This window comes from Gadus chalcogrammus, chromosome 11, assembly GCF_026213295.1.
Source record: "Gadus chalcogrammus isolate NIFS_2021 chromosome 11, NIFS_Gcha_1.0, whole genome shotgun sequence".
Lineage (NCBI taxonomy): Eukaryota > Metazoa > Chordata > Actinopteri > Gadiformes > Gadidae > Gadus > Gadus chalcogrammus.
The window spans coordinates 2,771,545-2,794,013 of NC_079422.1; the positions used below are offsets into that span (position 1 = coordinate 2,771,545).

The 22,469-nt window shown below is 41.7% G+C and overlaps 1 long non-coding RNA gene across 1 annotated transcript; it reads left to right on the forward strand.

Annotated features, from left to right (window-relative positions):
- Positions 1 to 2,864: 2,864 nt before the first annotated feature.
- LOC130391315 (uncharacterized) lies at positions 2,865 to 3,746 on the forward strand. Its single transcript, XR_008896882.1, has 3 exons — positions 2,865 to 2,919; positions 3,453 to 3,530; positions 3,656 to 3,746. It is a non-coding gene; the product is annotated as an uncharacterized LOC130391315 (long non-coding RNA).
- The last annotated feature ends 18,723 nt before the right edge of the window (positions 3,747 to 22,469 follow it).

The window sequence follows — 22,469 nt, forward strand, 5'->3', positions numbered from 1 at the left end:
CCCTAACATTGTTGAGAATAAAAAATGTAGATTGTGCAGACTATTGTAATGAATTAATGCCCTTAAATATGACTACTTTATTGCCTTTGAATATATAATGTTCGTTTCCCTGGGTAAAGGGACATTAGCACCCCCTATCGCCTATTGACAATTACTTCAGGGAGGAAGGTCCTCCCTCCGCCGCCGTTCACTCCCATTCATTTTACTGAAAGTACTGGCGGCCGGTGGATAACATGGGTTTCAATGGGAGAGAGGAGGAAAATCCTCCTCTGAGTGGGTGGGACCTTAAGGGGTCTGATTCGCGCAAAAATCTATCCGTCTGCGCTATGAACCAATAAGCAGGATCCCTGGATGTTGAGCAGTGTTGCCAGATTGGTCTGATTTCCCACCCAATTGGGCTACTTTTAACCATGTTAGGCTGGAAAAATTATCATTGGGCGGGAAATCTGCCCAATCTGGCAATGCTGTCAATAACAAACCCGGTCTGCATTGCCGCGGTGCTCAGTCTGAGAGACGCAGAGCAAGTGAAATCTGCGATAGCGAGATCCTAAATGCACAATGGAAACATTGGAAACGGAAGATAGTGTTAACGTCTTATTACAAAAAGCATTCCATTCTTTCAGTTACAGTGCTAAGTTAGCGACCAAAGAAAGAGGTAGACCACTTCCCAAAATCAAGGTCACCAGAAGTAATGGCAACGTCAGTGTTGTGAGTGCTACATGGTTTGCTAGGTACGCATGACTTACTGGTAGCATTACAAGCAATTGTAACTGAAAATAAACATAGCTAAATAACTTCAGTCAGTGAGGGCAATATTAGGCTCAGATTTTTTTATTTACTTTTACAAATCAATAGTAGGCCTGATTTGACTAATATGCTTTGCATCCTTTCCTTCTGAAATTACAGTGATGCCACTGGTGGCTTTGTATAAATTATGTTCACATAACTCCCTCCCTGCTATTTTGTAGTTCACCAAAACACCCTGAAACAACTTGAGTCTCACATTCTTATGCCACCATACACCAACAGTGCAAGCAGGCCAATGGCAACCAAGAGCGCAGTCCTTCCTCCCTCACTTTAAAAACCACCAGCCGCCACTGGTCGGTAGTTGATTTACAATGTGCAATTTTTCCCTGATAAATTAAATTTGACGAACCAAACCTGCAGCTGTCGTTGACGGACATTTTTGTGCAGACGCGCAAGGTGTTTGGTTTGTGTACAACCTGCGCGTGATTCCCGGCGCATAACATACGTCACAACCAAACGTTAGCGATTGGTTATGGCAGATCCAGAGTGGCACTGGGCAGATCCAATCATTTCAAACTTCAACAGACACCCGCCTTCAAGTGAGTTAACGTTTGTCAATTGATTAGGTCCAGACCAGGGCCCCGTTTCCCGAAAGCGTCGTTAGCCTAAGTGGATCGTGAAGTGCGTCGAAAGGGCATCGTAGAGTTTTCAACGCGTTTCCCGAAAGCATCGTGGGGAACGAACGTCTTGAAAACGCTCGTAGCTAACGAGTACTCCAGGGGTGCTCGTAGGTACTCGTAGGATGCTAAGAGCATCGTCAGCTATAGCCTCAGTGGCGACACCATCGGACATTCCGTCTATTGGATGCGTTTATTAAACGCATTGCGCCTTTATGTTCTTAGTTTGGTAATTAATAAAGATTATTAATTAATTTATTAATAAGATGTTCAAATGGCCAAAATAAAACGGGACAGTCCAGAAAATGTTTGCGCAGGCAGGGCACTCAAAATGTGTGAGAGAAAGTGGGGGGATTTTTGCAGACTGACATAGGCTACTAGCATAAAATAATGTAAAAAATAAATTAAATTAAACAAATTAAAAAAAATAAAAAAATAACGAAATAAAAGAAATTAAAAAAAATAAGAAAATAAAGAAATACAATTTTTTATAAAAACAAGCAAAGGAGCAGGCAAAAGGCTGGGATATGGTGGGGATTGGTCACGTTGACGGGAATGTTTAGTGACATGAGGGAGGGTGGAGGGGGTTAAAAAAAAGTCTCAATCACTATTCGACGCGCATGAAAACCAGCCGCGTAGTTATGAGGGAGGCCGTCCTCACACCGATCTTCCTCATCGTCATCGTCCTCAACGTCCTCCGGTTCAAGCAATGCCACCCCAGCCTTAGCTGCAATATTGTGCAACATAGCCGTCACACATATCACGGCGCATGACTTGGCCGGAGAAAACTGGAGCCCTCCGCCTGACTTGTGAAGGCATCTAAAGCGCAACTTCCACCTCCCGATCGTGCGCTCAACGATGCACCGGGCCAGACGGTGGGCTTCGTTGTATTCCTCATCATGGACGTCTCCCGGGTTATTCACAGGTGTGAAGAGGATTTTTTTAAGGGGGGAAAATGCCGTGAAACGCACAGTGCATTCAGGATTAGGACTGATATATGTCGGTTTAAGCCTAATCAATTGTGTTTTAATGTCTTAGCATTCATATAATTGCAGTCTATTTTTTTCGTAGGCTACTCTGCTGTTGTCCTTGATGGGGATATATTTTAACCCTTTTTAACACAATTTTTCCTGCGACATTCCTGCGTCTCCCCCTCCTACGGAGCCCATTTCAGCACCGTGTCAGTAGACAGTTACAATCCTACGACGTCGTGAGTGCAGCGAATGCGCGTTCACGTTAAGAGGAGTTTCGGGAAACGCTCCAAAGAAATTGACGATGGATCGCAAGATCCATCGTGAGAATGATCGTACGAGCGTGGATCCATCGTTATCGGGAAACGGGGCCCAGAGCTATAGAGAGAGAGAGTTGCGACACTTCCATTGGACTCCGTTGTAGAGCCTACTTCCGGGGTATGGAGCCTCGAATAGTTCCAAACACCATTTTACGGCGTAGGAGACCGTTCATTTCCATTGCTGGCCGCCGAGTAACTTCTGAGGTAAATTGATTAAATAGCTACCTCTTTTGAATTGTCAACTGTCTATATTGTATCAGAGGCCCTTTTATGATGCATATACTGATCTTTATTTGTAAATGCACAGCGTAATTATATATATATTTTATCTTGGTAGACGACCGATTGCTTGCTAGTTTGTTAGCTCGATTTCACCATCTGTGAAGGTATCTTCCAGGGGTAAATTGATTAAATAGCTACCTCTTTTGAATTGTCAACTGTCTATATTGTATCAGGACCTTTATGATGCATATATTGATATTTATTTGTATATGCACAGCGTAATTATATATATTTTTATCTTGGTAGACGACCGATTGCCTGCTAGTTTGTTAGCTCGACTGCACCATGTGATGGTATCTACACCAACAATTACGAAGTTCAGTACTAGTGAATCTAACTTTTATTTAGTTAGTTATTTATGTTGGAATTACTAGGATAATTTAGGTTGATTTAAGGACGGGTTTTATGATGCGATAGCTAGTAGAAATAACTGTTGTTTAATTATATCCTGGAAGGGTGATGTTCAGCACATGAAGCCCTACAGATGCCGCCGATTCAACAATGCTGATTATGATGGGCGGTCAATTTAACCTGTATGGCTTTTTCGTTTTAACTTCTTGTTGACTGAATTGATTCTCTTTCTTAGTGCCAAATTTATTCTTTTTTGTTTTGCAATAGCCCTCTCTGCTCTCCTTCTCATACATTTTTCCTTTTCTAGTTGCCTTATTAGGTCCTCCACAGTCGCCCCATCAGTCCCTGGCAGTCTGGTCCCTGGAGCAGCTGGCCCTGGCAAAAGTTATTCCTTCACTGTTGACCCCTGAAATCCCTGGATCACCCGCCACTGGATCACCCGCCCCTGAATCACCCGCCCCTGAATCACCCGCCCCTGAATCACCCGCCCCTGAATCACCCGCCCCTGAATCACCTGCCCCTGGCAATGTGGCCTCTTGATTGCTCTCTCTGTCTCCTGTGATGTCCTTTTCAACGCTCTTGAAATCCACCTAAATTTCTCCCTCAATCTCTGTAACAATTACAAGGTAATGTTGCTGTTATATGTATTTTGCCTTTGCATTTGCAACTACTGTCATCTCCAATGTAAAAAAATGAATTAAAGCAAAACATTTCTGTAATCTGAATTAAATCATCTGCCACAATCAGAAACTAATACAATTTATAAATGGATCTACCGGCAATTGTTAATTGGGTAGAAATGTGTCGATTATCTACATTGTGTGCAAATCCTCAGAGAATCCCTTCCTTCTGGTTGTTTTTTAAACTGAATGTACAAATATGAATTATGTAATCTCATTAGTAGTGTAGTCTATCCTTGAATTACATGAAATGGGGAATATTGTTAGCTGCATGGATCATACCGAAGTTTAATTTGGCGCAATATGTGTGGTCCGTTGCACTTGGTTCCGGAGGCACCCTCACAGAAGGGGGTTTCCTCCTCTTCGGTTTAGGGCGATGGATGAAAACTGTTGGGCCTGCATCGGGCCTCAACTTCAACATCCTATCTAATTTGTGGCTTGAATTGGTCATTTTCAAAGTGTACCTGTAGGTAGGCTTGTAAGATCAGTTTCCATTGCACTTCAAATATCATTGGAAAGTCATAATTCTCTACACTTAGAATTATTATGCCCTTTGAAATGCTAGCAAGTGATCTGAACATTACGTTACATCGTTTTTGACTGTTGCTGACTGTCAATAAGTTTTGACGGCTGACCATTGCCAGCCATTTCTCCCTGCGCTCTTGGGGAAGCCGTGATAACCCTTCTCGGACCGATTGGAGCATCCAAATGCTGCACAGCCAACCATGGTATGACCATTGATCTATAAAATGTTAGTTGTAACCAAGAACCATGACACCATTGAAGATCACAGAGCGGGTAACAACTGTTCCTCAACCACTTATGCCCCGACTTTTGAGAATAGGTTAGAGGTCAGAGTTCATGACCAAACGAGGATCCTCCCTCCTAAACCCATTTAGAATTTGCTCAGGGCTATTCTAAGTATTGAAATGGCATAAAGTATAGTATATTTGCAATGTTATATGTTAATGGTTTGCCCTAAGTATATAGTGTTCCCTGCTGTGTCCATTGTTGAATCTGTTCACACAATCGCAATCACTTGTTCTTGTCACACTAATTGTTTAATAAAAAAAAAATACAATTTCATTCATCCAAGCGTAATGAGTTGTTATTCTTTAATATATTTGATACTTTGTGTGGCTTATATCTTTAAATGATCATGGTAGAACATCTTGAATACTTTGATTTCAACACAGATGTAAGGTAAAAGTTAAGGTTAGGCCAGTATGCTAACACGAACATGAAGCTTTCCCTCCGAAACTTAAAAACGTATCTAAGTAATAGCACTTATAGATAGCTTTCAGTTGCCCCCCTACCGCTCTAAATGTAAAACTGACATTTACAAATATGTAATAATGCAATAACAGTCAGACAAATACTTGTATGTGATTTTTTCATTCATATTTACCATTTAATATTGAAATCTCTGCTGTCGTCCCATAGAATAACATTGAAAGCGCGGCGTGTTTGGAACTATTGAGGCTTACATGAACCACGTGACAACCACGTGACCACCCTGTCGGCGAGATCATAGCGTGTCGCAACTCTCTCTCTCTATAGCTCTGGTCCAGACTCTCTGTACAAATGAAATGAAATGAAGTGAAGTACGAGAGTCTGGTAGAACCAGGCTAACGTTGGTGTAGTTGTGTTGAGGAATGTCACAGATTTCACTGTAACTTCGCCGTTAATGTGCAGCCGGGTCTTCCGTTAGCCAATGGGATGAATGCTCATAGCTTCATATATTGCCGTGGAGGGATTACATTGCAATGAGTGGGAAACCCCATGCGTCGAAAAAAGAAGCACATGGTCCTCCGTTAGCCAATGGGATTAATGCTCATAGCGTCTCTATGCGCAGCCGTCGGGTCCCCCGTGAAGGGGTTACATTGTAACGAGTTGGAAACCCCATGCGTCGAAAAAAGAAGCACAAGGGTACCCTTTTGCGTCAGAAACTGAAGCCAAAGTCACTGACCAAAAATCGACGCGTTCGGAGTGAGAATGTGTTTAAGTGATTCCGTCAGACCAGCACGGATTTTGAGTCAAGCCCCCGCCGTGGTAAACTTTGACACACACACACGGGAATCTGTGTGTGTGTGCCACGGAATATCAGTGTCATTTACTTGCATTGGAGCAACTTCCGTGGACACATCAAGGACAATTTAAGTGTTTTCAGTGAGACCACCTCGGGTTTTGAATAATCCCCCGTGGTCGACTCGCTCGTTGAAACGGGGATCCGTGTGTGAGCCACGGAACATCAGTGTCATTAACTTGCATTGGAGCGATTCCGTGGCACATCAGGGAAATCGGCGTGTTTCCGTGATGTGGCCACGGATTTCGAGTTAAGTGTCCGTAGTCATTACACAGATTCCTGTGAGACCAGGTTGGGTTTGCTTGTCATCACAAAACATGAATGAGCAAGGTCATTGAGTAGCTTACTGACAACAACAAAACACCTTAGACCACTTTCCTTGATAATTGTGTACAAACTCCTCCACAAAAAACTTGTACCCCTTTGTCAGCCTGGACTGTGGTGTTGTTGAGTGTGTCTCCACAATCTTCTGCACATCTTCAAATCCCAAATTGGGAAAACCCACCGGGGAAGTGGCGAAGAAACAATCCATTTTTGCATTGACAGCAATACAAAAATGACTTTGCCCGGTGTGACATCATTTCCAATTTTTGTGAGAGAGGCCCATTGTCATTTCAGATATCCACAAAGACATTCCTCATAGGCGAAATGACGTCATTTTCGCCATTCATGTCTATGGGGTTTCTCATTGCAGATATCTACAATTCAGATTGCGGATATCCACTTTTGTGAATTACCGATATCTGCAACTGAATTGTAGATATCTGTAATTCCCAGTTTGAGGATATCTACAATTTGATTCTGACTAGTCATAATTCCAGTTCAAGATATCTTTAATTTCACCTCAATTCAAGATATCTACATGTCCCTTTTCAGATATCTTAAATTAAGTTTTGACTAGGCGAAATTACGTTGTAGATATCTCTAACTGGAGTTACGACTAGTCAAAATGACGTTGTAGATATCTCTAACTGGAGTTACGACTAGTCAAAATGACGTTGTAGATATCTATTATGAAGTGATAGATATCTTGAAAGGAATTTTGATGAGAGATATCTACAATTGTAGATATCTGTAACTTTCATTCCGCCTAGTCAAAATCTAATTACAGATATCTTGAACTTGAGTTTTGACTAGGCAAAATGACGTTTCAGATATCTGTATTGACAAATTATAGGACCGCCTCCCGCGAATAAAACGATTATTCCCAGAAAACTGAGTAATAAAACGTACCTTGCTCGATATCAACAACTTCTTTCTGACTAGTCGTAATTACATTTTGAATAGTTGGTATATCTAGTAATATATATATCTCATTCAAGATATCTGTAAAGTCATTTTGCCTAGTCAAAACTCAAATTCAAGATATCTGTAACGTCATTTTACCTAGTCAAAACTCAAATTCAAGATATCTGTAATTCGATTTTGACTAGGCGGAATGAAAGTTACAGATATCTATATCTCTAATCAAAATTCCTTTGAAGATATCTATAACTTGATAATAGATATCTACTATTAAATTATGACTCCAGTTTGAGATATCTACAACGTCATTTTGACTAGTCGTAACTCCAGTTAGAGATATCTACAACGTCATTTCGCCTAGTCAAAACTTAATTTAAGATATCTGAAAAGGGACATGTAGATATCTTGAATTGAGCTGAATTAAAGAAATCTTGAACTGGAATTATAACTAGTCAGAATGAAATTGTCGATATCTCAAACTGGAATTACAGATATCTACAATTCAGTTGCAGATATCCGTAATTTACAAAGTGGATATCCACAACTGAATTGTAGATATCTGCAATGAGAAACCCCATATATGGGGTTTCTCATTGCAGATATCTACAATTGCAAAATCAGCAAAATCCAAAGTGTTAGATATTCAGTGTTGGAGTGAAGTGTAAAACATATAGAGTTGTTTCAACACTGTTTAGTGTAATTTAACTACAAGAGAGTTATTCTTCAAAAAGAGTTGGTGTTAATACAGGGAGTCAAATTTATTCTGCAAAACACTCAACAGTGTTGATTTAAAAATATAGTGTTACTCCAGAAGACAAACCATTGGTGGTTGTCTGAAAGAGGCGTGAGTCTAGCCAGATACACTCTTTTCTTTGGACTGGAAAATGATCAGACAGTCCAACAGAACTCTGCAGTTCAGTCCCGGAGATGCTCAACCACCGCTACATATCAAGATGGTCCAAAGAGCAGGAGGGATTTACGCCTAACTGACAAGCAACTGTTTGGCAAGGAATGCCGCGAGGCAATCTCTTTATTGAAGCACACGACTGATGCAACAATTGTCCAAGAGAAGATGAGGGCAACATTTCAATACCGCCAGACACTGGTTCAAGACCAGGAAAACTCCTCCACAGTCCTGTATGTTTTCCCACGTTTCCTCGATACCCCTGGCTTGGTAGGAAATACATAGCATTGTTTAATTAATTTTAAAGAGAACAATGATTACTGGAGGATTACACTTTCATTTAAACAAGCATAAAAATACTGAAATTTAATTTGCGGATGGTTGGTGTCTATGAGAGGTTGCAAGGACTTAAAGTGTTTCTACTGTAGATTGACCAAGACTTCACCATGATGTTCAGAGAGGATGCTTCTGGCAGATTTTTGGAAAAATGGCCCACCTACTTCAAACCTAGGATCCTGGCAAACTCCAAGAATTTGAATGAGTTCGTCGAAGACCTCTTGTCTGGAAATCAACGCTCCGATGGGTCTGGTAAGCATGGCTCATTAGCTCTTTGAAAACAATTTAATTCATACTGAATGCTCCAAAATATTGCTATGTGCATAATCTGGTCTAATTAAAGTGGAAAGGAAGCAATCAAATAAACAGATGTCTTAGCATAGTTAATATTTCAATAGACCAATAATCAAAATAAGTCGGAAATATGACCATTATTAGAATAAAGCCACAAACAAGTGCATAAATTATAATGTTTTCAGCCTGTGCGCCGCCATCTCTGTTTTCAGAATACGATGACGGTCAGAGAATGGGTGGTAACATTCTATGTTGTTTTACATAGCGGCTCATCAGCCTCACTAGCCGCGTTAACATGGACACATCTGATCCGCATAGATTTCTAATGCGGCATAGATCTTGTTTCCTAAAATGTGTCCGAATGTACTGTATACATGGCAGTAACAAAAGTGTCCGTTATGTCTCCGCGCACACTGACCACAACATCTGGACCGGCGGCGACATAATGGATGTCTTACACTAGCGGGGATTTTTAAATTTGATTTTAATGGAAAAGCACAGCAGGAGAGAGCTTTTCTCTGCTTGCTGCTCATTAAGAAGGGGAAGGACAGCGCAGAAAACGTATTATTATAATAACCCTAAGCTCCGCCGCAACATGAGGAAATTTGATGCGGAGTCCGCAGCCACGACTGGTGGGAGGGAAGAGTGGTCTTACGGGAATTTAGTGACCAGGAATCCTCGAAGGTCCATTTGCGAACTACTGCAGCTGCCATCTCTCTAAGTTAAGCAGTATTTTAACGTTCAGCCTGCAAAAGTACTACTAGTAGCCTACTCATTTACAGTTACCTCGGACGCGCGCGGACACTACGATACGCGAAACACGTCATTAATAAACACCCATGTCCCGTCGCTTAGCAAACCGGACACGCTTACCGGACTACTTTTACGGAGTGATAACAAAGACGTGAATCAGGCAATAAATCCACTTTCCTTGACAGCGGTGAAGTTCGGTGTGCTTATAAGTACCGACGGAGCTCAGTGGACCAATTGCGAACTACTGCGGCTGCTCTAAAGTAAACCCCAATCTATTCGGAATAAGTGCATACATGGCGATTAAAACGGACTACACCACCTCTTCTATTCAGCATAGAATCTATGCCGAACAGATAATTGTATTCCGAATGAGGCGTATACATGATCATTTTCTGTTCCGCATAGAAATCTATGCGGAACAGGTGTGTCCATGTAAACGCGGCTACTGGAGGTGATAATAACTGAGATCTCCCGGCTCTGCCCGTCCACAGGATGTTGTTTACAGCTATGAAAAGTAGTAGCCTACACGGGTGCAGCAGCTGGGCTACCACGCTGTCTTAGAGTTCGTTCATTTCATGATACAGTAATTGTCGTGCCATTTGGTGGCACATGATATGCGAAATAGTGCAACGACGGTGTTTGCAAGGATTATTGTCCAAATCAAGGATTATTTTGGCGATGGATTAAGAATATGATCAAGAGCATGGAGCGAGTCTGCAAACACGACAATCTTCGCAACGGAGTGTACAATTTCTCTGTTTCTCTAGTACTAGAAAGCAAGTTTACCTCTCGTTCTCTGCCTGGCAAGCGCGTTTCTGCACTCTCTACTGGCATAAGAACCACAGCGCCCGGGTCCGATTTGACAGGTCGTCCGTGCTAGACTCTCCAGACTATACCACTAAAATAAAATTGTTGGCACCCGCATTCTGGCTTCAGCGATGTGGGACAGCACAAGCACCCTCTTCCAATGTAATCAGCCTCTAAAAAGTGGTTCCTACATACTCTCTGCACTCATCCATTCCGGGGCTGAGGCGTTCAATGCAGCTAACATCTTTGGAGCAGTTTAGGCTTCTTGACAGGAATGACATGGCAATAACTATTTTACCACTCTCTTTTACCCGATAATATTTGTTTGAACATCAGGGGCAATACAAAATGACCCCCCTGTTCTTCTTTCCAAGATTCGACATGTATTGAAAGGCTAACCATCTGTGACGTAGGGCCTGATTTTTAAAACAGGCGCGCCTAGTGCGAAAGTCGTTATCAACATTTCATTTTCCGTGAAATACTGAATTTCATGTTAATGGAAAATCCATGTATTCTCAAAAATGAAAAAGCAACCAAAAAATGGTCACAGTTCTCATTGCTTCATTTCCACTTTAAGGTTGTTTTCAGATGTAAATCTTTCTGACAATCTTGTACTTTCTTCTGCTTTCCCCCTAGGCTGGGACAGTGACCTGTCAAGCATACTTCTGCTGATTCACCTACTTCCCCCCACTGCAAAAGGACACAAGAAGGGTCCTAGAATAAGCTCATATCAAGCTGTCTAACATCTTGTGAGATATCTGACGGTAAGCAATATTTATTGTAAGTTCTTCTGTGCAACTTGTGCATGGGCTGCTGTAGTAGATTAATCGAGATATAAACACTTAGACTAATTCAAGAGAGAGAGAGAGTAAAATGAAAACGAGGGGGTCCGGAAGCAAGAATTGCAAATACTTTATCGTGCAGAAAAAAACAACGACAAACAGCCTGAGTGGGGTCATAGGAGTCACGTGGTTCAAACAAAACTGCGGCGTCTTTTTATCCACACAAACTGGCTTCTCTTGAGGTGTCTGCTAGTTCAGTCATAATTCACTTAACTGAACACGGTTCAGCAATTGGTCAGCAAATGGTCACAAAGATCGCCCAAAACACTAGGCTGAGGTCAGCATGCCTTAACCCCGTAGCTCCCTGCTCCTTTTAGGGGCCCCACCATCTGTTCTGAACCCAGACTCCCAGGCTGGGTGTTTTCCACTATTAGATATACAGACCTCATAATAATCATAGTTTACCATAGAATATAATCATTAATTTCTACCACATATCCACCCTTTTGTGACTGCCAAGATCACAACAAAAACATAACAGTCGTTTAGGCTATATTTTGCACTACATTTGATCATCATTAAAAACCTTTAAGCATGTTCAGGAATCTCAACCTGAATAATTCTCAGGATTTTTAAACCTGTTTAAGGCAAAAAGATCTATCAAATGTTTAACTAGAATTCACACATAACATAGTATTTTCAGCATGCATTGAAAATTAGCATTTCAGAATATATGACATAAAAAAAATATGAAACTCAAAAAATGACATTTCAAAAAATAAGTAAACAATAGAAATCAAAATAAAAAGAAATAAAAACTAAGATTGTCAACAAGCTTGCATAGATTTGGATAGCTCTGATTATCGTCATATACCGGTATACTATATAACGTGGGGGGTTTGGGCATCGTGGTTGTTGCTTCTGTTTGCAGCCACCAGCCCTGAAACCCATTAGTCCAATGTCCATTTGTTCACACTGTCTGAAATGGTTGTGGTTCACATGAGGGGTCTGAATTCTCACATTCCGGTCTCCTCTCTAGTTTCACTCCAATCTATCTCCCCATAGAGCATCCTCTCCCAGTCACCCGACTCCTCTATGCCCAGACACCATTTCATTGAATTATGGATATGTAATTCACACTGATCTTTCCTATGCACCATGTTCATGATTCTGGCGGAAGGTTAATGCACATAAGGCCGGTTGGTTATCCGCCATAACAGGTAAACCACAAATTCATTAACTTGGTCCTCCGCGGTGGTATCCTGAGTATATAAGGACAGTTTCCCCTTGTTGTCAATTAGTCCTGAATGATTTTTGGGCCGGATTATCCTGTGTTCCTCTCTGGCTTTCTTCAGTAGGCCTACCACCCTAATTCCTGGCCCTTCCAGGTTTGTGTTGTCCCCGTGGTTTCATCCTACCTCGGGGTCTGTGCTTGTGCCAGCGAAATCTGGCACAACCCGTAAAGGATCAGAAACAGGCTCCCCGTTTTCAGCATCATCATGCTGCTGTATCTCTTGGCTCGACTGGATCTGGTCCTGGGGCAGCTGGTCAGCCCCACGTGTGTCTGCGTCTGGCTCCTCCTTCTCACGGTCGTCCCTGGCTTTGGGTTGAGCAGCTTTTGTGCAGTGGTTGAGATGATACCACGTGGCACTTCCTTCCACTTGGATGGATGTTGGTGTTGCGCTGGTGACTTTGTATGGTCCTTCTCTCCTGGGCTAGTTCCACTTTCTCCTGAACATCCTGAGATACACTTGGTCACCTGGCTCCACCCCCCTTGGTGGCTCCTTCTCCAACTCTGGAACTCTGTCTTTCTCTTGTTGAAAAATAAGCCTGTGTATGCCAGTTAGCTGTCCCAAATAGCGTCTTAATTCAGTTTCCAATTGTTCTAATGGAGGTCCTTTATGAGGCCCTCGAATGACAGGTGAAGGCATGGGTCGACCCGTAACATTTCATGCGGGGTTAGATGCGTCGTTCTGTTAGTTTTCATGCGATAACTCATTAGTGTCAGTCGTAGTGCATTAGTCTTTTAATTTAGTACTCTAATTTAATTTAGTTAATCTTTGTCTTAAGCGTCCGATTCCTCTCTCCACCATACCTTGTGGTTTGAGGAATGTAGACACAGCCTAATCTTTGTTTGACATGCAGATGTTAAATCACTTGTTTGAGTGTTTTCTGAATAAACGCAGCTCTATTGCCTGAGCTAATTTGTGACGGAATTCCAAACCTTGGCATGACTTCTCTAGTCAGAACCTTGATTACCGTAGCCGCACTTTGGTCTTCTGATGGGACTGCTTCTACCCATCTGTTGAACACTGTTTTTTCAATATTTCACACTTATTTAGCTGGATGTCAATCATTGTTTGCAAGTATGGTGAAGAAAAACCTTGTTTTCAATTTTTTTCCTAATTCTCCTCAATACCTCCCCCCTTGCGCAATGGTCAAAACCATGCGCATTAAATGATAAGCAAATCTAAGAACGCCGTTGGTGCAACCAACGGCGTGACATATCTGACTCCTGTTCCCCCTCCACCTTTCATCAGCCGGCTTTTCCTATGATGGTTGCAGTCCGTCACTCCATGATCAAGTGAGCCAGTGCTCACAGTGACTCTGCCAAGTAATCGTGACTGTGCCTGCTTTAGGTTGTCCCGGGCTTCAAGGTGGGATCTTACCCGTCGTTGGCTAACCAGCCTTCCATACTGGCTTATGCAGGATGCCGTACCTGGGATACGATCAATCCCCACCTATATGGTGGTATAGATCGCAAAGTGGAGGGATGGAGACAGAGTCTTCAGCCGCATCTGCCGTATGCAGCCATGTGTGTGCACATCAGGGCGACTATAAAACAAAAGATAATTTATCAGAGTTAAAATTATTAAAGTGTTGCAGCAGCATTAGTGGCATTTGAAGGTAAACCCACTACTTCCGAATCCAATTTGACAACATAGCATGTATGATCCCTTCCCAGCAGATGTGGCGTCAATCCACCTATTGTCCTTAACTAGGGAGATGTGAAAGAAAACAAAAATCACAATATTAAAACTTGCATTTTCAATATTGGGCGACTCACTTCTGTCTTAACCGTTACTCAAATCACAATTCTCTTCATAATCCTACCCGATTGCCCTTCACGATCTATTTAAATTGGACGACCTAATTAAACCTTTTATTCTACCTATTGATTACATTTAGTGTTTTCCACATTTTGATTCACTACTATACCAAACCCAAACCCTCTACGTTAATTAACCATGTTGTTTTATCTGAAGCATGCTTTCAGTATCCCCTTGTGTATTCCATCACTTCCAGTAGGGGAGGGTTCTCCCCTACCTCGGCCGTCCTGACACACACACACGAGAACAGGCTCACACACACATCCTTTCTTATTCTATTTTACTTATTTATGTTAAATGACATTTTGTCATTGTGGATAACCTAAATTAGAAATTTGGATAACGTTTTATCATACTTATTTGGTCTAATTTTTAAGTATTGCCGATTGTTTTTTCTAAATTATAAGATTACTTTTAATAAATTGTCTATTACTTATCATAATCTCTAAGGAAATATTTTATTTGTGTTGTTATCTTGGCACCTAGACCTCGTCAGGTCCAAGCACCAAAATAACATCCACCTATCCACGCAGAGTCCATGGGTTGGGTCCGCTCCTCTTTGATGAGTCACTTTACCCTGGCGCCATTGAACCCATTGACTCCTGTGGAGTGTGGTGTGCAGACAATTTTTAACACTAATTGCTCATGTTTTGGAGTCTAGATAATTATTCCTAAATCCTGTGATCACCATGTAACTTACCTCAGGGACACATCAACACTCAGCTAGGAGGGAGATGGGGATCGAACTAGCAACCTTCGGTTACAAGACACCCTCTACTTCCTGAGCTAAACCGACCCCCAGCCTCCTCTCCGCTGATTTATTACCTCTGCGTCGGTCCGCATCAGCCCTTTTTGCTGTCATTACATTCCTCTCCCTTCTCCAAACACCTTCTCCCTCTGATCCAACCTGTTGTCTCACCAGTGCTCTGTGTACCAAGATGTAATGATCTATACCACATGGTGTTCCGACGCGATGCAGAGTCTCCAAGAGCCAACAGAATCACCAATCCCAGTGGTGGTTCTATGTTTTCTCTAAAACAGTGGACATAGGTTACATTCAGGGACCAAATACAGAGTAAATCCAAGCACACAAATAATCTATTCAGTACAATGCAAATTCAGTCTCTTTCTCTCTGTTACGTTCCTTCTCTCTAGCTCTCTTTACCTCTCTTTACCTACTTCCTTTGCTTTCACAAATCTCCATAACCATTTTCACTTTCAGTAATCCTTTCCTTTCCTTTCTGGTTATTCGTTTTTGGACACACTCCAAAACTAGATTATTAATCTTAAAAGACCATCGAAAGATATCATTCTCCCCAAAGAAAATTCTAACCGGAAAGCCTTCTCCAATCTCATCGCCACTTCTCGTTGCCAATCCACACACTCTTCCTCTTCTCTGTCTCACTCTTCACAAATCACTTCATCTGACCCCTCTAACTCAACTCAATGTAACTCTTTCTCACTCACTCACTCACTCACTCACTCACTCACTCACTCACTCACTCACTCACTCACTCACTCACCACTCATTCGCTCACATATACAACTTAAAATAAGAATGGAGCTATACCTATGACTTGGAGCTGTCATAGGTATTAACTGCGTGTGTTCGAGAATCCTAAAGTTTTGGTGAATTTTCCTGCCATGGGGAGGTGAGAGGCATAATTTGGACCTACGCAAGTGTTAGTGGCTCCAGTGTGGGCCATCATTGGCATGCCTCTATAATTTATCAGAACCTGCAGTATCGGTTCCTCATCAGCTTGTTTTGTGATTGCTACAAGCTGACCCTCCCCCTGTGGATTCTCTGGGCACCCCTAGTATCCCTGTCCCATAAAGGGACCTGCCTGGTAGCTACCTCCTTGTTCCTGCCTTCCCTGATAACCGTTACCCTGTCCTTGCTGGGATGGTAGAGGGTTAGTCAAACAATTTCTCTTCATATGTCCTTCCTGGTTGCACCCATAACATATTAAAGGACCTCTGCGTTGTCCTTGGAATCCTGCTGTTGATTATTTCTATTCTGTCCTTGGGACCCCTGTTCCTGATTCTGTCTATTTTTATTTGTGGGGTTCCCATAATTATGGATGTGTACATGTGTAACAGGTGGAGTAGGTGACAGTTGGCTCTGAGGCTGTTGTACTGGGAGAGAAAATGCCAATCGTGGATATTGGTTTTGAAGTGCGCCCTGCTGGGCGGCTTGCGATATTACAGCAGCTGGTTCTAAACACCTGCATGTCTCTTCTTATCTCTTTCCTTCCTTGTGAGATCTTCCAGCTGAAGCTGATATAGCTTCCTCTGAACCTCCTTGCTTTGTTCCTGTATTCTTTGTTTATTCTGACGATATTCATCCACTGCATGAACTAAATGGTCATTAAAATCTCTGAGATCCTGATGTAAACAGTCCAACCACATCCTCTAGCTTGGCTTTGATTTGGCTGGGAAGTGTCTCTATCACAGAGTTTCTAAACAAAACGGAGAACACCGGATGGATCTCAGGATCCTCATCCGTCTCCATGCGCCATCTGTCTACTTGGCCCTGTAGGTAGGATGCAGGGTTCTCTGTGTCACCAATAGGGAGACCTCTCATGTTTTTAGGATCCATGCGGACCGGGAACTCCCTCCTGAGTGTGGCCCACATCGCCCCTCTGTAATGATCAAGTGTAGTCTCATCATACTTTCCATCCAGTATATCCAACCCTCCATTCCTCAGTACAGACTCCATCTTAGATAACCCCAATACTCTTGCCAACAGAGCTTTCAGGTCCCCCACTGCCATTAACTTTCCCACTGTGAGTTCCTCAAATGTTCTAACCCATTTAGACGCCCCGTTTTGTATGTTAGGGAGTTTAGAAATGACTCCCTCCAAGTCCTGTGAGCCCCACGGTTGATAGTGGACCTGTTGTCCTTTGACTAAAATAGGAAAAATTCCTGGGACGGTGTCGGGTGCCTTTTTTCCTCTTTGTGATTTCCTTAGTTTCTCATCTAACTCGAGTGGTGTGGGGCTTAGTACTGCTGTACTGCAGCCAGGCTCCTCTGCCCCTTGTGTCCCACTAGACCACTCCTCCTTTCTTTCGTTCCGCTTCTTTAATTTCCTTTCAGCATTCTTAGTAATGTGTTTTACACATGGTTGTGATGACCCTTCACCAACATGCTCAATGTCATCCTCCTCCTCTCCTTCATTCTCGTTTTCACCCTCACTACATTTATTATCTCCTTAATCTAGTGTGACTTCCCCTTTAAATTCCACGTTGCCTGTTACCAGTGGATACATGTTGGTTGGTTTGTACGGCGGTGGCTCAAGCTTCAGAGGCAAAGGTTGAGCCTCTTCTTCCTTTGTGATTATTTTTCTGGCCACTCGTTGTAATGCGCACCACCTCTCTCCTTCCTCTAGGAACAAAGCTAGTACTAACTTTTCCCTGTCCCTCTTCGCTAAGGCCGTTTTTCCACTTCTGTTATCTATGTAATTCCTTATCACTACCTCCATGTCCCTATACATTATTGGATCAAAAGTCCCTTCCATGGGCCATATAGGCAAGGCAAGGCAAGGCAACTTTATTTATATAGCACTTTTCATACACAAGGCAGCCTCAAAGTGCTTCACATATAAACATTGTTATACAATAAAATAAAATAATAGATAAGTAAAAGAAAACATATGCAAAGAAATGAGTAAAATAGAAAGTTAAAAAGGCATTTTAGTAAGTAAAATTTAAAGTGCAATGTATTTAAGAAAGTGAGAAAATTCAATTGAAAGTTATTTAAGATCAGATCAACAGACTCTCTGGAACCCAAGTCGGGACTACAACCCGACCTAAAGGACAATATTCTAGGACTCTAACCCAGCTTCTAGGACTCTAGCCCAGCAACCTTTCTCTCTGGTATCAGATCATGCATTTTTCTGGTAAAAATAGAAAATAAAGGGAAAGTTAAAAAGGCATTTTAGTAAAATAAAGGTACACGTATCAACATTGACAAACTAGCAAAGATGAACAAATCACTTGGATGACATGCTATTACAATATTCTAGGACTCTAACCCTGACCAAAGGCCTTATTCTACAAACTCAGGACTCTAACCCTTATACAAATACAAACTAAACTCAGGACTCTAACCCTTATACAAATACAAACAAACTCAGGACTCTAACCCTTATACAAATACAAACAAAACTCAGGACTCTAACCCTTATACAAATACAAACTCAGGAGCAGAAAGCTAAAGCAAACATAAAAGTCTTCAATCTTGTTTTGAAGGTGCTCAGAGTTGGGGCAAGTCTTAAATCCTCAGGGTGTTTATTCCAGCTATTTGTTGCATAGTAACTAAATCCTGCTTTCCCATGTTTCGTGTTTACTCTGGGGATAATTAACAGATTGGTCTCAGAAGATCTTAGTGTTCTAGAAGGCTTATGTAGTGGAAGCATATCAGTTAAATATTTTGGGCCTGAACCATGTAGGGATTTATAGGTTAGCAACATGATTTTAAAATCAATTCTCTGACCTACAGGAAGCCAATGTAACGATTTAAGAATTGGTGTAATATGTTCAAATTTTTTGGTCTTTGTTAAAACTCTAGCAGCAGCATTCTGAACAAGCTGAAGCTTCCTTATAGTTTGTTTTGGGAGACCTGTAAGGAGACCATTGCAGTAATCAAGCTTACTAGTGATAAAGGCATGTACAAGTTTTTGTAAGTCTTCGGTGGACATGAGCCCTCTAAGTCTTGCTACATTTTTAAGGTGATAATATGCAGATTTTGTAACTGATTTGATGTGACTTTCGAAATGTAAATCAGAATCCATGATAACCCCTAGGTTTCTGGCTTTGATTGAGGTTTTCAGGGACAGAGAGTGAAGGTGATGGGTTACTTTAAGCCTTTCCGTTTTAGCACCAAATACAATTATCTCTGTTTTATCCTCATTTAGCTGAAGGAAATTTCGGCACATCCAGTCTTTCACTTGCTCAATGCACTGGCACAGCAGATCTATGGGCCGATAGTCATTTGGTGATAGCGATACATAGATTTGCGTGTCATTAGCATAGCAATGATGGTCAATATTGTTATTATGCATGACCTTATGATATAGTGCCTGATCCTTCTGTCCTTTCTTCCCATTTCTCAGAGATCTTTATCATCTCTCCTTTGAGCAATAGACGGTCTCTACTCAAAACTTCTACCGCTGTTGTTGCCATTTTTAATTATTACTTTATTACTTTATTTATTTATTTTGAAATACACTATTTATTAATACAATTTATTTGAGTTTATTCTAATAGTTAGTTTCAATACTTCATTATCTCTAAGCTACAAACGTGAACTCCCCCCCCGGCGCTTGTCTCCCTCCCTGCTTTGCAGGCTCCTGCTCGTCCCCTGTGTGATTGCTCGTGCACGTGCAGTTAGTCAGCGCGATGATGTTTAAATCAAAGAAGATTTACACATTTATTCAGTACTTCAACAAGTTAACTATTCTCTATCCGTCTAATTTATTTATGATTATCAACTACTTCAAACAAATTAACTATTCTCTGTCCGCCTAATTTATTTATGACAGAATCAACAAAAATAAACCGGGTCGTAAAAATCTCCGAGGTAACTTAATCCTAACATGACTTAAATACAGACAATAAACCGATTCATACAATTTTAATATTATATTGAAAAATGTCTGAATTGTTTGCAATTAATTACAAAGAAAAAGTTGACCGAGTGTAGAAACTGGCCTTTTGATTAAAACATGAACAGTCGAGTACCCCAACTCTGAGCTACTAACCCGAACTTAAAACACAGTAGTCGGCACTTCAAGGAAACTCAAATAAAATGAAATTAATTCATCGACGGCAATGAATTTCAACCCAACTCCAACGAGATCTCAGAAACAGGTACGAACTCTTTCGACCTGCGGACCCAACTCGAATCGAGATCTCAGAAATCCAACAGGCTCGCACTCTTTCGGCCTGTGGACCCAACTCCAATCGAGATCTCAGAAATCCAACAGGCTCGCACTCTTTCGGCCTGCGGACCCAACTCCAACCGAGATCTCAGAAATCCAACAGGCTCGCACTCTTTCGGCCTGCGGACCCAACTCCAATCGAGATCTCAGAAATCCAACAGGCACGCACTCTTTCGACCTGCGGACCCACACTGTCCTTCCTTCCTCCAGAAGACAGCCACAGGACTTTACAGAAGGCCTATTTAAACAAAACACCAAAACACCAATAACAACAACTCGTATCAAAATAGGGAGCCACAAAGCGTCTTGGTCATTTAGAACCACAGAACACGTTATGGCATATGTGCGCGCGCACGTCAATCTCTCCCGGAGCCCCCGTATCGCTCACTCGCTCATTTATCTATAATTTTGGTTTGTTTGATCAAAGAGACACTTTACCTGCTGCTGAGTGTTTCAGACGGGGCAAGAACAGATCAAACGACTCTATCCTATATATGTCAAGACAACTTACCCTTGAGCTCTGGTCGTATGATCCGTTCGCGTCCCGTCCTCTGGCCCGGCAGCTGGCGAGTCCCTATTTCCTCCTGGTCGTTACGCCAATTATGTAGTAGATTAATCGAGATATAAACACTTAGACTAATTCAAGAGAGAGAGAGAGTAAAATGAAAACGAGGGGTCCGGAGCAAGAATTGACAAAAGACTTTATCGTGCAGAAAAACAACAACGACAACAGCCTGAGTGGGTCTATAGAGTCACTGTGGTTCACAAACTGCGGCGTCTTTTTATACACACAAACTGGCTTCTCCTTGAGGTGTCTGCCTCCGTTCAGTCATAAATTCATCTTAACCTGAACAGTCAGCAATTGGTCAGCAAATGGTCAACAAAGATAGCCCAAAACACTAGGCTGAGGTCAGCATGCCTTAACCCCGTAGCTCCCTGCTCCTTTTAGGGGCCCCACCATCATAGAAAGTTGTTTGGGTCAACTACCAAATCCTTTCGCAGTCTTAAATACAGGAGCCAAACGACAGAAGTTCTAAAAGTGAAAAGTGGGAAATAGTTGAGCCTGTTGAGTATGTTCTTGGGGTGCGATTTGATGTACGTAGAGATCGAACAACAGGAGTTTACAATCAGATCCCTGTAACGGATAAATGTGTGTATGTACCCATCTTAGGAACCTTGAAGTCTATGTTCAGAAATAGTGAATTGTGCAAAAGTTTCCTGCAGGACAAACAACAGGAAGAAGGTATTTTTAAAGATATATGTGATGGTTCATACTTCAAAACAAATGCAGTGTTTTGCCAGGAAAAACATGCTTTACAGATTCAACTGTATTATGATGATTTTGAGACCGCAAATCCCTTAGGGTCAAAGAAGGGGATACACAAGCTTGGTTGTATTTACTTTATATTGAGGAACCTGCCCCCAAAATGCAATTCTGTATTTATGAATATTCATGTTGTGGCACTTTTTCACTCACAAGACCTGAAAAAGTATGGATTCAGTGAAATACTGAAGCCTCTCATTGATGATGTTAAAAAACTAGAAATTGAAGGAATAGAAGTGCCTTTCTCTGACTCACCATTGCTAGGGTCCATCATTCAAGTAACAGGTGATAACCTAGGTTTACACGGGCTGTTTGGTTATCTTGAGTCCTTCTCTGCAACGTATTGTTGTAGATTTTGTTTAAGCACTAAGGAAGAGCTTCAATCTGTCTTCACCGAAGATCACCCTGGCTTGATTTTTCGTACAAAATAAATCCATACAGAACATTGTGCAGCTCTACAGGAAGATCCTATGTCGGCGTCAACATTTGGTGTCCAGAACACATGCGAGCTCAATACATTGCATTTTTTTCTACATCTCTGATAACTATGCGGTTGACATCATGCACGACTTGCTTGAAGGTGTAGTGCAGTACGAACTAAAACTTGTCTTTCAATACCTTGTCAAGGAGAAACATCTTTGGAATCATTATCACAAAGAATTCAAAGTTTCAACTATGGTTTTAATGTGGGAAGAAACAGGCCCAGTGGGTTGAAAATGGATGAAGGTAGCAAATATCTTGGTTTGAATGCTATTCAGTCATGGTGCCTTGTGCGAAACACTCCTCTAATTTTTGGTGATGTAGTTGAAAGAAATAAGTTTTTGGAACTTGCTCCTCCTCTTGATTCAAATTGTGAATA